This window comes from Equus przewalskii, chromosome 15, assembly GCF_037783145.1.
Source record: "Equus przewalskii isolate Varuska chromosome 15, EquPr2, whole genome shotgun sequence".
In the NCBI taxonomy this organism is placed as follows: Eukaryota; Metazoa; Chordata; class Mammalia; order Perissodactyla; family Equidae; genus Equus; species Equus przewalskii.
Window position 1 is genome coordinate 46,343,235 of NC_091845.1, and position 15,347 is coordinate 46,358,581.

The 15,347-nt window shown below is 45.6% G+C and overlaps 1 long non-coding RNA gene across 1 annotated transcript; it reads right to left on the reverse strand.

The window, feature by feature from the left end:
* Positions 1-3,451: 3,451 nt before the first annotated feature.
* LOC139075969 (uncharacterized) lies at positions 3,452-5,924 on the reverse strand. Its single transcript, XR_011527063.1, has 2 exons — positions 5,505-5,924; positions 3,452-5,392 (listed from the first exon to the last, which is right to left on the reverse strand). It is a non-coding gene; the product is annotated as an uncharacterized lncRNA (long non-coding RNA).
* Positions 5,925-15,347: the final 9,423 nt, after the last annotated feature.

The window sequence follows — 15,347 nt, forward strand, 5'->3', positions numbered from 1 at the left end:
CTGTTGGTGGGAGGCGAAGGTGGGCACCTGACTCGACTGAGGCCTGGCTACAGGCTAACCATCAACCCGTGGCATGGGAGCTGAGTCATCAGAACCTCTGCTTTGGGGATTTTAATAAAAGACATGGACAGGTGGACATTGCTGGTCTGTGCTGAGCACTGGGGATTCCAATAGACTTGGGACTGGAGTGACCATTTGGGGGCCCTGGACAAGTTAATGAATTGGTAAAAGAAACTGATCTGCAGAGAGAGGAGGGAACTGTTGGGTGTAAAGAAGCAGAGGTGAGAAGATAGTCCCTAAGATATAGAGGGAGTGGCCCTGATTCCTAAAACTTCATTTCCCACAGCCCTAGCTTTGTTTCCTGACTTTGGATTCAATAGGACCTCTCCATAACTTTATAGTAACCTTCCCTGCATCTCCTCTTTAGCTGGACAGAGAAGGATGTGAAGAAAAAGGATGATTTACAGCAAGAAAAGGGAGAAATCAAGGCCTAAAGTTCCCAATGAGGTTGAGAAAAGGAAGAGTAGAGGTAGCTGAGTGACATGTTCTATCTAATCTGCCACCTCTGAACATCTGTGCATGTTAATGTTCCGTTGGTCCATTTTCAGCCTAATGTGCTATCCCTTACAGAGGTAGCATTTTTTACAGGACAAATCTTCTATTTCAAAGGAGGCAAATCAGAGAGAGATTTTGGAATAAAGAGTTTCTCCAGTCTCAAAATCAGGCCAAGTGGACCGCTGTTCTTTCTTCCTTTGTGTAAGTGGCATTCATCTTGTCTGCACTTCCTGGAACCAATAAGCCAGCATCTAGGGAGTCTCTATGGGTCCCCACAATCTCCACAGAGAGATCTCGTTCATTCTGCATAAGTGTTGTTCATAGGGAAGGGCTGTGGTATTACAGGAACATCCCAGCAGTAGGACCCACGTCAAATGTAGGCGTACAGGGTTTGGTTCACACCCTCTAGTCCAGGCCTCTGGGTTGTGTGCCATCCCCTGCTCTTTCCTAGTTCCTGTGTCATTTTCTGTCATGGCATTAACACATTATGCTTTATATTTTATAGCTGGTTGAGTACTACCTTGCTCTGTGACTAGATTGCAAGCTCCGTGAGGACAGGAACTTTCATTCATTATCACTGTGGCTCCTTTATTCCGAGGACAGGACTTTGCTTGGAGCATGTGCTCCATAAATATTTGCTGACATAAAAAGAATGCCCTGTCCCCAACTATTGGTCAGGGAATAAGATTGTCTGATTCCTTACTAGGAACACCACAGTTGTCAGAATTTGATTCTCTGCCCCGCAAATTGTGTCCTCTCCTCCATTCAATGCATTCCCCTCAAGTCTTGAAGAAGCCACAGAAGAGATAATGGCATCCACAATTTGTTTATCTGCTCTGAAGCATGAGGGTACTTTGTGGTTATGAGGCAGTAAATTTGCCATCGTCCTTATTGGAAATGGTGACAAGAAGGCAGTGATTAGCTCTCATTGCTGCCCTGGGATTTCCTTCATGATCGATAGTGTGGCCACTTTTCCTGTCACTATCAAACGTTGCTTGGCTTTTTGCTGTGGGAATTATTGGAGTAGGAGGGGTGAGGAGGGGCATGTCCAAACCTACCTGGATTTATCAAACTGGTTTTCCAGCAGAAGATGATCAATGAGAAACAATTTCTCCCACAGCCCCTGCTGTGTTCAAGTGGCTCCTAAATGTTCATCGGGGATCTGGGCAGGCCACAAGGGCAGGCCATAATGGAATGTTGGCTGATTGGTGCCGTGGAACTTCCACTTGGGAAAAAGATTGGCTATAGAAATATAATTACGTTTGAATCCCCAGTTCTACAAATTTGTGTGAAATCACACAGGAGCGAGCTGGTTTGTCCTCATGATAGCTGTGAAGAAAAGGTTTGCTAACAAAACAAAGAGATTAAATAAAAATATGGGTGGCGTGTTCAGACATCTTAGGGAAGCATTTTTCAAGCCTTTAGCAAAGGCTATATGTAAACCAACAGTGAGTTGGAATATTTACTTATTAAAACAGCTAGGTTCTAACTTCACTTTATTTAGACAGGGAAAACACATTTTTAAGTCTTAGACATAGCAGAAAAGGGGGAGTTCTTTGAGGTGAAGGTGGGTTGTGGGGCCCTGCGAGCTCAGATGTCCTCTTACCATTTCATCCCTCTTCCACTGCGAGTGTTGGCTGCTCAAGCAGCCCTGCAGTGACCTGGGACCCCAGGGAGGCCAGTGTAAACAGCACCAATCTGACAGGTGAGGCCTATACTCGGAGCTCTTTGATGAGCGGTTAGAGGTACTGTGCATGCTTTACAGAAACAAGATTGTTTCTGCACAAAACACTCTCTAACCATGGCTTTTCTTTCACTAGAGACTTGTCCTCATTCAAATATCCTTTGCAATTAGCACAAACAATCATTTGGAGCTCTTCAAATAAAACAAGTACAGAGGAGGGGTGGGAGAGAAGAGAAGCTGGGCTGTAAGTGATTGAAAGTTCTTGGAAGAGGAGCACAGTGAAAGATAGAGGTTACCTGGGTCTGTGTCCATGTCAGGAAAGGAGGTAGGAAGGGAACAGGGGATATGGAGTTAAGAGATTGGAAATGGTTATTCCCTGGAGCCAATGTGAATACATTTTCAAATGCACTCAGTCAACTAGGAGTGTGGAGGAATGTCACCAGGAATGGCAGCTGCCAGCATGCTTGTGCCATATGCCTCCTGGAGGTTGTTCCAGATTACATTGTCCCAGGGCTGGAGATTGAAGTCCGGCAAGGAAGTGCCTCTGGCCAAGGAATTACAGCTCCTGCACACCCAGGCTTGGGTCAACCACCTAAGCTGGAAGGGCAGGCAGCATAGACCAGGGCCTCTGGTCTGGTTGCTCTGATCCCGGCTGAAGGATTAGAAAGGACACTGTGAGGGACAGCCTGACCAGCATTCCCAAGCATCTGTCTGTGGATAAAGTCCACAAACCCTCCGAAGACTGTGGACCCTTCCATCCTCAGGTCTCCCTGTGGCCACGATGATTTACCACTGATTTGCCCTGGAAGATCTGGGGATCAAGTGGTCCAGGATGCTTAGGGGTGGGTATTGTTTAACTAACTCTCCCATTCTCTGTGTGTTAGTGTGTCCACTCCTCCAGAGCAGGGCAATGCCTTATTCCTTCTGTCACCTCAGGAAACATTGTGTGGGATGTTCAATATGCGTTTGAGGGTGAATGGAAGAGAAGGTGAGAAGTGGGACAGGTGTGCGGGGGGAGACAGCAGTGTTTGGATTCTAGTCTTTAAGCAATGATCAGCCTGGGGCAGCCTTCAGGAGTGGCTTGCCCAGTTGTTGCACAAGCCAGCACCCCATCTGCCTCAATCTTTGTGCTCACTCTGCTCCTTTGAACACTCCCCCACCCCACCACAAAGTAAGGCTCAAGATTCCCTTGATGGAAAGCTGCAACTCTCAGAACTTTCTTTCTGTTTATTTGGAAACTTATTCTGGAAATTTTCGATGTACACATAAGTAGAGAGAATAGTATACTAAAAGTTCACATACATATTACCCAAGTATCAACGATTTACTAATCTTCTTCCATCTATATCCACTTTTTTTGCTAAGGTATTTAAAAGTGAATGTCAACTACTTCATTTCAGACAGATATGTAGACAGATTATAGATGGATAGACAAACAAATAGATACAGATAGGTAGATAAAGGACTTTTGTTTTTAACACATCCATATATATTATCACCAAGATTATCTAACAACTTGTCTTTGTTCAAATTTCCCAGATTATCTCAAAAAAAATTTTTATAGTTAGTTTGATAAAATCAGGATCCAAACTAGGTCTATACATTATGTTTTTAAAATATATTTCTTAGCATTCTCAAATATTCACATATATTCAAAGGGATCAGGTCCTTTGTCCCATAGAGTTTCCCATTTTCTGGATTTGGCTTCTTTCTTCCTGGTAACATTGTTTAGCATGTTCCTCTATCTCCCGAATTTCCTGTTCACTGGCAGTTATATCCAGATGCTTGATTAAATCCAGGTTTAATTCTTTCTGGCAAGATTACTTCTTGGGGAGTGTAGTTGTATACTTCCATTGCATCGTATGAAGAGACACATGATGCCCATGGCAACTCTTTTGCTCACATCCTTATTCAGTGCCTGCTGCTATTTTTCTTAAACCTAACGTACTTTTCTTGAATCACAATCTGGCCCCACTTGTATGTTCTTACTGTTGACTTTAGATTTTAGTCCAGAACCATTAGGGACCACTGGCTACTCCCAGCAGCTGAACCTTCTTGAGATCAGCAGCTATAACATAGGAGACTATTCCTGAAGTTCAATTATTGTCCACGTTTATAATTATACCATGTTGTTGATTTTTGACCTCTCAAGCAAACACGAAGTTCCGCTTGGAATGAAACAGTCCATAGCATTGAACCAGATGCTTGTGTTACACACTCATCCTCAGAGCTCCAGAGAGCCAAGCATGTTCTTAACAAAGCAACCACATTCACAGATGTCAGTTATTGATAGTGACAAACAATTTGTAAGTTTGCATGCGTTACTTAAAAATTTCCAGCTACCTCTAAACAAGTTCGCATAAATTGGTTAACAACAATTCCTAACCACAATAATACTTAATTACTGTCCTGAAACACACAACTATAGTTTTGGGAACTAGATCCAAAAATGTCTTTCATCCCGCCAAGACTTTTGCTGGAGACTCCAGAAATTCGGGCAGATACCTGAGGGCTGTGGTATCTCCAAGCATAATGCTTCTGCAACTGCGAGAACAAGGCATTTGTGAGCTTAGCCTGGGTTCTGCTTGTCTTCTTTCATCTTACCCAAGAATCAGGAAGGTAATTTTCACTTGTTAGGGAAATTAAACCAACCACTCAAATTAAATGGATGCAATTCTCACCATCGAGGGCTTAAAATCTGCAGGTAGCCTCAAATAGTCTATTGTGCAGACCTGTCTTACAGAAACATGATCCATTCACAGAGAAGGTGTGATCCCTCTTCCAGATGCATTTTGAGTTTTATGAAGATTCCCTCGGGAATCTGGAGCCACCAAGGAATGGGGCTATCAGGCACTGGAAAGGGATATTTGTTGATCGCAGCTGGGTTAGATCCTCCTTGCAGGAGAAATTGGTGCAGTTCACTGCGCTCCTAGAGTCGCACCAGACTTGGCCCCTGGCCTTTGCTTTGGTGGAGCATGTTCCTGTGGCTGCCTTGGGAGGCTGAATCCAGAAGAAACTTCTGGAGGAGGGCCGCATTGTCACAGTCAGCTGCTAAATCACCCGGCAGGGTTTCAGGGCCCTTCTCCAGGTCCTGCGGAAAGTTATCTTTGTGTCTCAGTTGTTCCACTATCACAGAGATAACAGCAGCCTACTCTGGAGGAAAAAAAAAGATTGGATAAGCAAAGCCAGAGTATTTACCAACACGTTACTCACAATTCCCTGAACCTTAGGGCTCCGGTCCACCACAGAGAAAAGTTTTATTTACCTTTCCGTGATCAGAAAACATTCACCCCTAATGGCTTGCCAGCTCCCCACCTTTCAGATTGAATCAAACTGCCTTGGTGGGAAATGGCTCTGAAGCCAGTCGTGCGACAGTGAACAAGTGTCTTTGTGAGAGAGAAAGGCTGGCCTGGGCAGTGGCTAACGGGCCCGCTCAGTGGAATTTTTTCCCCTTTTTAACCAGACTGAGCCTTGCTCCTTTCTGGCAGGCAGAAAGGCCTCCTCTTCCAAGTACGCAGGAAAGTTCTGTTTTGACAAGCACACACATTCTTTTTCAGAAAGCCACAGAGGCAAACGCCTTTGTTGCAGACAGACCAACTCCCTTCCAGCCCAGGAGGTGAAAACCCTTTCATGAGCCACATAATGGGAGCAGCAGTTGCGCTGGCTGATGCAGTCCCCGAAAAGTACATAACTTCCATTATGTGGCTTCCACATACGGAATGTACTTCCCCTCGCAAATCCAAATGCTGGCAGAGCTGTTTGTCCAGCACTGGGACTGGCAGGGAGCAGGGGGTTGGCAGGAGTCATGAGGCATTTTTCTGTGGGCTTTGGTTTCCTGGCCAGTTGAACTCAGTCCAGTTATTGTCCCAAGGTTCTGCCAGATAAAACAAGGAGAAATCTTTTCTAGATGCCTAGTGACTAAGAGATGGGGGAGGGAAGGCACAAGCTGAATTGGGGGGGGCACCCAAGTCCCAGCCAAGGCCACGGCTCAAGAGACCCCAAACAAGGGCCCTGACCCTGCCCCATGGAACGTACAGTGGCCTCCAGAGACCTTGCCCTTCAGGCAAATGCCTGGCACTCAGGCCATTCTCATCCTGGTACGAGGCCTTGATCTTAGCACCCTTTGTGACTGAAAGTCAAATTCTCTGGAACATGGGGTTAGCATTTTCATCCAACTAATCCCATTTGTGATATTCAGCATTTTGAGCAGTGTTGGCCCTACCCAGGAGCAGTCTAGAAGGCTGCTTCCTTGAGATGGTGTCAAGAACAGCATAAGATACTGTCCACTTCCAAAGTACCTCCCTGGACTGCCCATCCACTGTGCTTGAACTTCCACTAATTGGGAACCACTAAATCATCGTCTCCAGAAAGTTCTATTTAAAATGCACGTGTTAAATTCACAATTATACTCTAATTAAAATACATAAATACATGTAGGCAAATTACAAAATATACACAGGCTTAACTCTCCTGGAGGTCTACTGGCCTCTCCCCATCCTCCCTTCCTAACGAATGGCTGCATCTTGTTGAAAGAGGAGACTAAAGACAAGTGTCTGCTCTGGGACCTCCTTTACTCATATTGTCCTGGTTCCACGTTCATCTCACTTCCTTCAATAGTCTATGAAGAGCCTCCTTCCCCACTGGTCTAAACAAACTCCCATTGGATTGACCGTTTTCTAGTGTCTAAGCTGAGGTGCTAAATGCAGAAGTTGTTCAACGTCCAGTATTTAAAGTATGGAGACTTTCTGTCTTGGATACAATTCAGCAGTTCTATTTCTGCTGCTCTGTTATTTTGGTACCTAAGTGTGATTGCATAGATCTGTGAAATGTTGGAAATTCAGGAAGAGCTCCTTTCTCCTGAAATATAAGGGCTCTATGATATTGCTTCTTGGAAAAATGTCTTTGAAGGCCTCCTGCAAAGTCCCTGTGTTCATCTCTGCAGAGGTGGGGCAGGGTGAGAGGGTGAGACCTTTTTGATGATGGGCAGGACAAGGGACATCATCCTGGCTGCTGGTTGCCAAAAAACTTCTAATTACTCAAGGTCCTCCCCTGGGGTCACTTTAGGTCTCCCGATATCCAGTGCCCTCTGGCTCTAACAATATTTCTCTCACCACAAAATGTGGCTTTGCCAATACTTGATGTTTAGTTATTTCAGTCTCATTACGTCTAGGTCACACAGATTGTCTTCTTGTCTCCCAGTTCTCTCAAACCTCACCTGAAGAGTATTTGAGACCCAGGGCTTGTAATCAACACAGGGAGGAAGATGCAGGCTTCTAAGCCTTTCCTACTTCTCGATAAATGTGTAAAAGAGAATAAAACAAAAAACCCTATGCTGGAAAGCTTAAGGTTTTCCATTGATTTTCACTTTTATCTTTTTCAATGAAGGAAGGGTAGGGAAGGGAAAGCTACACCATGCACCAGAGGAAAGGGACAAAAGGGAGAGTGGTGCCAGTTTAGGCCAGAATTGTCAGTACTAATGGTCTGGCAGCAGCAGAACTGGATGTTGTCTGCACTGGCCAGAGCGCAACACAAGCCTCCGGAGCCCTGTGCGCCACATTAGCAGCTCAACCAATCTCACCTCTGAGACTAAAGATGACCTCGAGGAGTGACCAATTTCAAGATGAAGCTTTTCAGTGTGGACACAAGTCCCAGGGGCAGGAGCTGAGGCCAAAATGGCAGGCAGAGACAAGGGCTAGAAGCCTGGAAGCCGGAGTAGAAACAAGGCAAGAAGGATCCTGGAGATGGACATTCCAGGTGGTTGCTGGAAGCTTCCCTTTATCAGCAGTCAGCTGCCTAGAGTGTAGATGGTATGATGCTGGGACACACAGTGGGTTAGAGGAAGGCAGAAAACAACCATAGTCTTAGATAGAGCTATGCACAGAGGAGGGTTTCAGGTAATGCTTTATTAATGAATTAACATTCAAAGGCTAACACTGTTAGCCCTTTGTGGCTTTATAGGAGTGTGGGCCCCTGTCTTCTGCAGCCCAACCATGGCTGCTTGGCCCAGATCCATCCTCAAGCCAGATAAAGACCATAGCTGTAGTTTTGACAGGAATTCACCCATTGGCACACATCCTGCATCTGGGGTGCCCACCGGGGGACTAGAGGGCTATTCCCCTAACCAGGGTGTTCTTGTTTATCCTCTGCTTTGTTCCAAACCACATTCATTTATTCAATAAATAGTTACTGAACCATTTTCCTATGCCTTGTGCTATGCTAGGCATAGGGTATACAGTGGTAATCAAGATAGAATTGGTCCCTATCCTCATAGACATTACAGTCTGGTGGGGATTTCAGACAGTAAGGAGGCAAATACACAAAATTAATTACAGGTTATTACCAATTATGATTATGGTTTTGAAGACAAAGAATGGGATGCTATGAGAAAGAAAAAGTGGGGATACCTCCTTAGATTAGGCAATCTAGGAAGGCCTCCCTAGAGAAGCGGCAAATAAGCTGAGCCCTGAATGAAGAGCAGGAGCCAGCCTCATGAGGAGGGGGAGAGAAAGCATGCAGGCAGAGGGGAAGAGCCTACATGAAGGCCTTGAGTCAGGAAAGAGCTGTGGGCATCACAGAGCCAAAGCAAGGTCGCCATGGCAGGGGCAGCGAGAGAGGGAGAGAACAGCATGAAAGGGGCAAAGTAGGTCATGATAAAGAGTTTGGAACCATCGGTAAAGAATGCAGAAGGACTTGGAAGGTTTTAAACAGGGAGAATGATGCAATCCAAGCTACATCTTAAAAAGCTCACTCTGGCAGATGTGCAGGAAGACAAGTAAAGACCCTTATGTAAATCAAGACAAGAGAGGATGGTGGGCAGGATGCTGAGAGGCCTGGATCTCAGAGACATTTTAGAAGTGAAGTTGACTTGGTAATGGGCTGGATATGACTCCAGGACTCCAGGGTCTTTATCTGAACTTTAATCACTTCTACAGCCTCCTCCAGGAGCCCATAGAAGCTGACACAGGCATTGCTCCTAAATTACCCCAGACCACTTTCCACTTGTGCTCGCCTGTGGTTCCTAATTCTCAGCCTTACTGAAGCCTCGAAGGCTCTCTTTTTTTTCTTTAATCCTTTGGTTCCCATTGTGTGTCTGGATCTTCCATATGTCAAGCTTTACCCTGACACCTGCTCCAGGGTGATCAGAATGTGGCTCTTGCTATTCATCCTTACAGCCCTACACTGTGGATAAGATGCGTCCCCTGCCTACTCCAACACGTATAGGCCTAACTGGCTGGTCTGCTCCTCACTAGCCTGTACCCCTCAATCCTGCATGGCACTGACATGCTGCCCAACTTTTCCAGAAGCTCTGTTTTGTTGGGACAGTATACTCTTAGCCATTGACTGGGCCTGCTCCAATATGGATTCCCCTTGGTTCCATGTGTTGTTGGCCTCTTGTTTCTAAGCTCCTTCCCTGAGAACTCTTGCTCTGTCTTGTGGCCTAGATTAGACCCTCCCTTCCTGTTCCCCAGGACACCACTAATCCAAAATGAAACCAAGCTGCTAAGTCTTTGTCTTGCTGCCTTCTTCTGTCCTGGGTGGCAGACTGAGCTAAGCATAGGGAGGTCATCGTCTGAATGTATTTCCTGGCCTCGTCTTGGCCAGACCAAAGTTCCTCCTATGTGGTGATATCCTGGCCCGCCACCTTGCCACACCCATCCCAGTTAAAACAATGGGAGCATTATACAATGTGTATACCTAGGAACAAATACCTATACAGGCTGACTTGTGTGCATATATGTGTGTGTATGTACATTTATTCACATGTATTCATAAAAGACTACAAGGGCACTGCTCTGTTTTTATTACAATTATTTTATTAGATTCACCTGAGGCCATGTATGTTTGAATTCATGGATTCTCAAAGATGTGTAGAGACCCTCATTATTGGGTAGAGTCATAAACGGATCACAAGGTAATATGTCCCTGATTGCCTCCACTCCAATCTTGTTTTCATCTTCTTGCACAGCATTATTCAGGTGGCTTTCCTTTTTTTTTTTTTATGAGGAAGATTGGCCCTGAGCTAAGATCCATATTAATCTTCCTCTATTTTGCATGTGGGCTGACATCAGTTTGGCTTGATGAGTGGTGTGTAGGTCTGTGCCTGGAATCCGCACCGGCAAACCCCAGGTTGCCAAAGTGAAGCACATGAACTTAACCACTACACCACCAGGCCAGCCCCTGGCTTTCCTTTTAAAAAAAAAAAAGATAATGTTACTTCAGGAAAGCATGACCAAATCCCATAGTTTTCCATCTCCCCAAAATTAACTCTTTGCTTGGTCCACCTACCTTTTTCTTATAGTTCATAATTCCTTACTTTTGTATCAGTTATCTGTGGTCACAATAATGCAGTATAACATACAACTTCAAAATCTGGAATTATAAGCATCTCTTTAATTCATGGGTCTTTGTGCTGGCAATTTAGGCTGAATCGGCTGAGCAGTTCTGGGCTCAGAACTCACTCACTTTTCTAGTAATTGCCTGACTGTTGGCCCATCTTAACAGGGATGACTCAGCTCTGCTCCCATGTTTGTGTCCCATCCTCCAGCAGGCTAGACTGGGCATGTTGTAATAGTGGTGACAGAAGGCAAGAGCAGAAATGCAAATAGGAACATGTAAGAGCTCTTCCAAGCATCTGCTTGTGTCACATCTACTAACATCTCATTGGATAAAGGAAGGCACCGGGCTGGATGCAGAGAGAGTGGGAGGTCATTAGAGGCCATGGCTAAGTGCAGGACCATAAGAAGGGGTGAGGAACTGGGCCCACTGGTGTGACCACTCTACTATGCCTCTACTCTTCTTTTTTCGCTTCTTGAGTAAAGGAGGAGAACGCATCTCATTAGGAATTTGGATTGATTTAATGTCGGAGGATGGCTGACAATTTTTTCCTTTATATTTTTAAAATTATATACAGTAAAAGCTACCTTTTCTGGTGTACAGTTCTATGATTTTTAACACTTGCAAAGACTTGTGTAATCACTACCACAAATAAGATACAGAACAGTTCAATCACCCCCCAAAATTTCCTCAGATCATTGATATTTCAAGAGCTCAACATCTTCATGCTAGGTGCCAAACAAAACGGGTGATTTTTAATGAAAAAGCTTAAAGTTTTAGCATCACCTCTAAGGTATTCTATAGTCAAAACTTGAGCTTTAGCTGAGTAAAATGACCTAGTCAACTGAATAAGCCATCAGAAGGAATGCCTTGTGACTGCTGCAGTAACAAGGAATTTAAAAATCTTCAAGCCAGAACGATCTCAGCTTGAAGAGATCCCCGCCTCATCATTTTACAAAAAGTGAAGTCCTGGAGGGGTTCAAGTGCATTTTCAAAAGTAGACGGACAGCTAGAATAAGAACCCAAGTCTCTTCCTCAGTCCAAGGTCCTTTGTGTTACTCAAAGCTTCTCTGGCCACTGGCCACTCACCTCCCCTATAGTGTTCATCTCCGCCCTTTGTCTTCACTTTCCTATCATCTGGGCCAGTGAGAATGGACTGATCTCGCCAGTGCTCTATTTTCTTAATCCCTCTACTAGAAGCTGAAGATGTCGTTTTTCTCCAGGAAGCCTATTTGGTGCTGAGTGATTTGAGGTGCCTCCCCCAGGTTTGCAGAGAGAGCAAGGTTTTAGTTCCTGGAAAATTTAATACACAATTTGATCTTTGCTCCTCTTCTGAACTACTGAGTTTGCCTTTCCTTATCTCACAGCTCTCCCAGCTGCCAGGTAATTTGATCTGGATTTGTCTTATCAGTCGTAGGGCAGCAAGCAGGTGATGACAGAGGGACTGGGGAGGCAGCTGTCTCTTCTTTGAGGCCATGGCATTTTTGGAAGGAACTGTGTGTGTGTAGCAGTTGCTGGAAATGGAGGTAAAACTCACTCCCACGCTTTTTAGTCCAAGGCCTGTAGCGTTCTTTTGTCTCTGCTCCCTCCAACTCACTGAGAGGTGACTCTTTCTTCTTGGCCTTCATGGGGTTTTGAAGTGGCCTGGTCATTGTGGCTCTCTTCCCAGAGGACAGAATTTCCCTGGCATGACCTTGGTTAATCTGAAAACAATAGCTCACACTTCGAAATCATGCTCAGAGACTCAAACTGAGTGTGGAATGGTGCAGCAGGTGGATTATTCAACCTTCCGAAAGAGAAGGCCTGCTGGCACCGTGGTGGCACTGCCCCAGGTAACCTGGCTAGGTCTTGAGCTTCAGATGTGAGATTAAAGGATCAAGGAGATGCTGTTGAGCCATGGCATCTGACCCACTTAAACCTGTTATACTCTCTTCAAGAATCTGATATGTCCTTTGAGAGGAATCGCGTGTGAGTTGTATCTCTGCTGCACGGCTGCAAGGAGAAAGCCCTCTATTTCTGCTGGAATAAAAAAGTCAGCAGGGAAAATGGAATCTAGGCTAACAGATTTCCAGAGCCAGCTGGGCAAAGCCCTGTGATGATGAAGCCACCAGGCTGACTCTGTAGGACACTGTTGCCACCATATCCTAAATAGGAATGTACCCAGCCCACCCACTTGACACCTCAGCATCCCTGTGCCTTAGGGATATGATGTCACAAAACAAGTCAACCATCATTTAGGAGAGTCATTTCAAGGTTTCCCATCTTTGCTCCCCAGCTCACTTTCCCTCTGTTGCTGTCACCAGGATGTCAGCACCCAAATTAGTGTAAGGCGCCAACCCAAGCAAGCATCAACTGGATTGTCAGCCCAGTGAATGACCCACCCTGGGGACCTGCTGTTATAGCCCTGCCTCAGCTGTCACCTTCCTGTGGCCTTCCACTTTCCCCAGGCATGCAGAGCTGCTGAAAACAGCAGCCAACTCCTCCCTAAGGAAGAAAATGCTGTGTGCAAGGTCAGGTAAACACAGGGCCTGAGAAAGCTCTCCCCTCCCCCATCCCACATACGCTGTGTCTTATCCTTGCTCCAAGCTAAGGACCTCTAAATCCAGCCACAATAGTAATCCTGGGATGGCAGGAAAATGTTCGGCCCAGAAACCACATCCTCTGCAGTGCCACAGCCAGCACCAGTGAAGGACACAAACTCAAATCGAAAAGGAATTTGAATGACAAAGTGACATGATGTCCATCTCCCTAATGATGGGACAAGTCGGTCTTCTGTCACTGGCGCGGCAAAACTGCCAGACCCAGATCTGTATTTAAAAGCTATTTCGCATGGTTTTAAGTCACCAGCTTAGCTCAATATCTAAAACAAAGAGAATGAATTATGGAACAGGACGAAGGGAGCTTGTTAATTTTCCCACTGATGCACTGTGAAATGAAAGCTTTATCCTAAGAATGGTATATCCTCAGGGCCCTCTCTGGAGAGACGCTGACAAATCCAAATGTCCTTACTGTTTCCTTTACCCCCTACTTTTATGATTTTTTCTATACACATTTACAAAACATGTATATTTCATGGTATGTCTGTGTCTATAGGACTCGAGGAGTTCAAGTCTGTGATTCTCTTTAGGGCTTCTTTGACAATAAAAAGTGCTTTGGTGATGTTATTGATGAACACACACACACACACACACACACACACACACGTATTAGACTGTGTGCAGCCTGTCTGTGTATATTATAGAGCCATCCAGGCAGGCTGCTAGCTATTGTCCATACTGGTGAGCTGTTGCCCATCTCCAATTGGAACCCAATGAAATAATCATGATAATTTTGCCTTCATGTATCACCTTTCATCAGGGAGGATGAAAGGACTTCACAAACTCTGGGTTCCTCTTTGATCCAGGCTCCTATCTGGTGTACCAATCTGCATTGTATATTCTGCCCTCGCTCCGCAGATGGGCCTCCCATTGACGGTAATTGAACTTCCATATGCAGAGCACCAGCCTGGCCAGAGAGCCTCCTGTCAGCTGCCAGGAAAGAGAGCACTGCTTCCAGAAGGGCTGAGGTTGCCGTTCTGCATTTGCAACAGGGCAGGGATTATAAACGTGGGGCAAGAGGGAAGGAATTCTTAAACTGCAACTTTAGTTTTGAGAGAGGGATGCTTAACTGGAGGTGCAGGAACATTCTAGGCAGCAATAAAACAAACCTCCAGAATGTAGGTATTGCCTAAGGCTCTGCTCTTAGCTGTCTTCTCATCCACACCCAGGACTTGAGCTATTAGCTTTATGGGAGGGACTCCGAAATATATATCTCAGGCTCAAACTCACCCTTCCGTCTAACCAGGCATCTCCAGCTGTCTCCTGGGCATTTCCATCTACATATTTCACTGGAACATCAAACTTGACTTCTACCAGATATAATGTGTGATTCTTCCTTCTCCTTGACTCTCAAATAGCTCCCTTCCCTGACTTTCCTACATGTAGTCGCTAGAGTTACAGCCATGAGTGAATTAGTTAAGATCTGTGTTTCCATGGAGCTTGCATTTTAGAGAGGGGGTCGGGGGAGAATACAATAAACACGTAATCAATGAAGAAGAGAAATGTCAGGGGGTGGTGGGTTGGGTGGTGATAGGTTAGGAGTGTGGACCTCCTTGGACAGAGTGCTCAACACTGGCTTCTCTAGGGAACTGATGAAGGAGGAAAGCATTCCAGGCAGGGAAGGAGCCGGTACCAAGACCCCGGGCAGCAATGAGATTTACTTGTCTGTGGAACAGAGAGATGCTGAGCTGCTGGAGCATGATAAGAGGGCGAATGGGAGGAGAGGAGGTAAGAGGGGTGGGCAGGGACCAGATGAGGCGAGGTTTCCAGATGGGGTGCAGAGTTTAGATTTTCATTCAAGCGCCATTCAAAGCCAGGGGAGGGTTTTTATCAGGGTCTATAGGAGCTGATGTCCATTACTGGCATCTCTCAGCTGAGGCCTTAAGTCACTTGGATTCCTCTCTGTATCACACACCTCTCTCTTTCCACACAGGCACTGTCTATGGGGAATGAGGGCAAGGTTTTGGTAATCCTCCAGCTCCCTGTATCTCACCTTCAGGGCCCCAGAGAGAGTCTCTGGTGTTCAAAAAGACCGGCAGCCAAACGGAGAACAAAGCATCCCATTTGTGATCACTGAGAAAGCACCAGATACCCCGAAGGCTGTGAATTGCTAGTGGACCAAAGAGTAGCTTTCTCATATTCGGCGAATTTAAACCTTGGGACCCACCTGCTCAGGT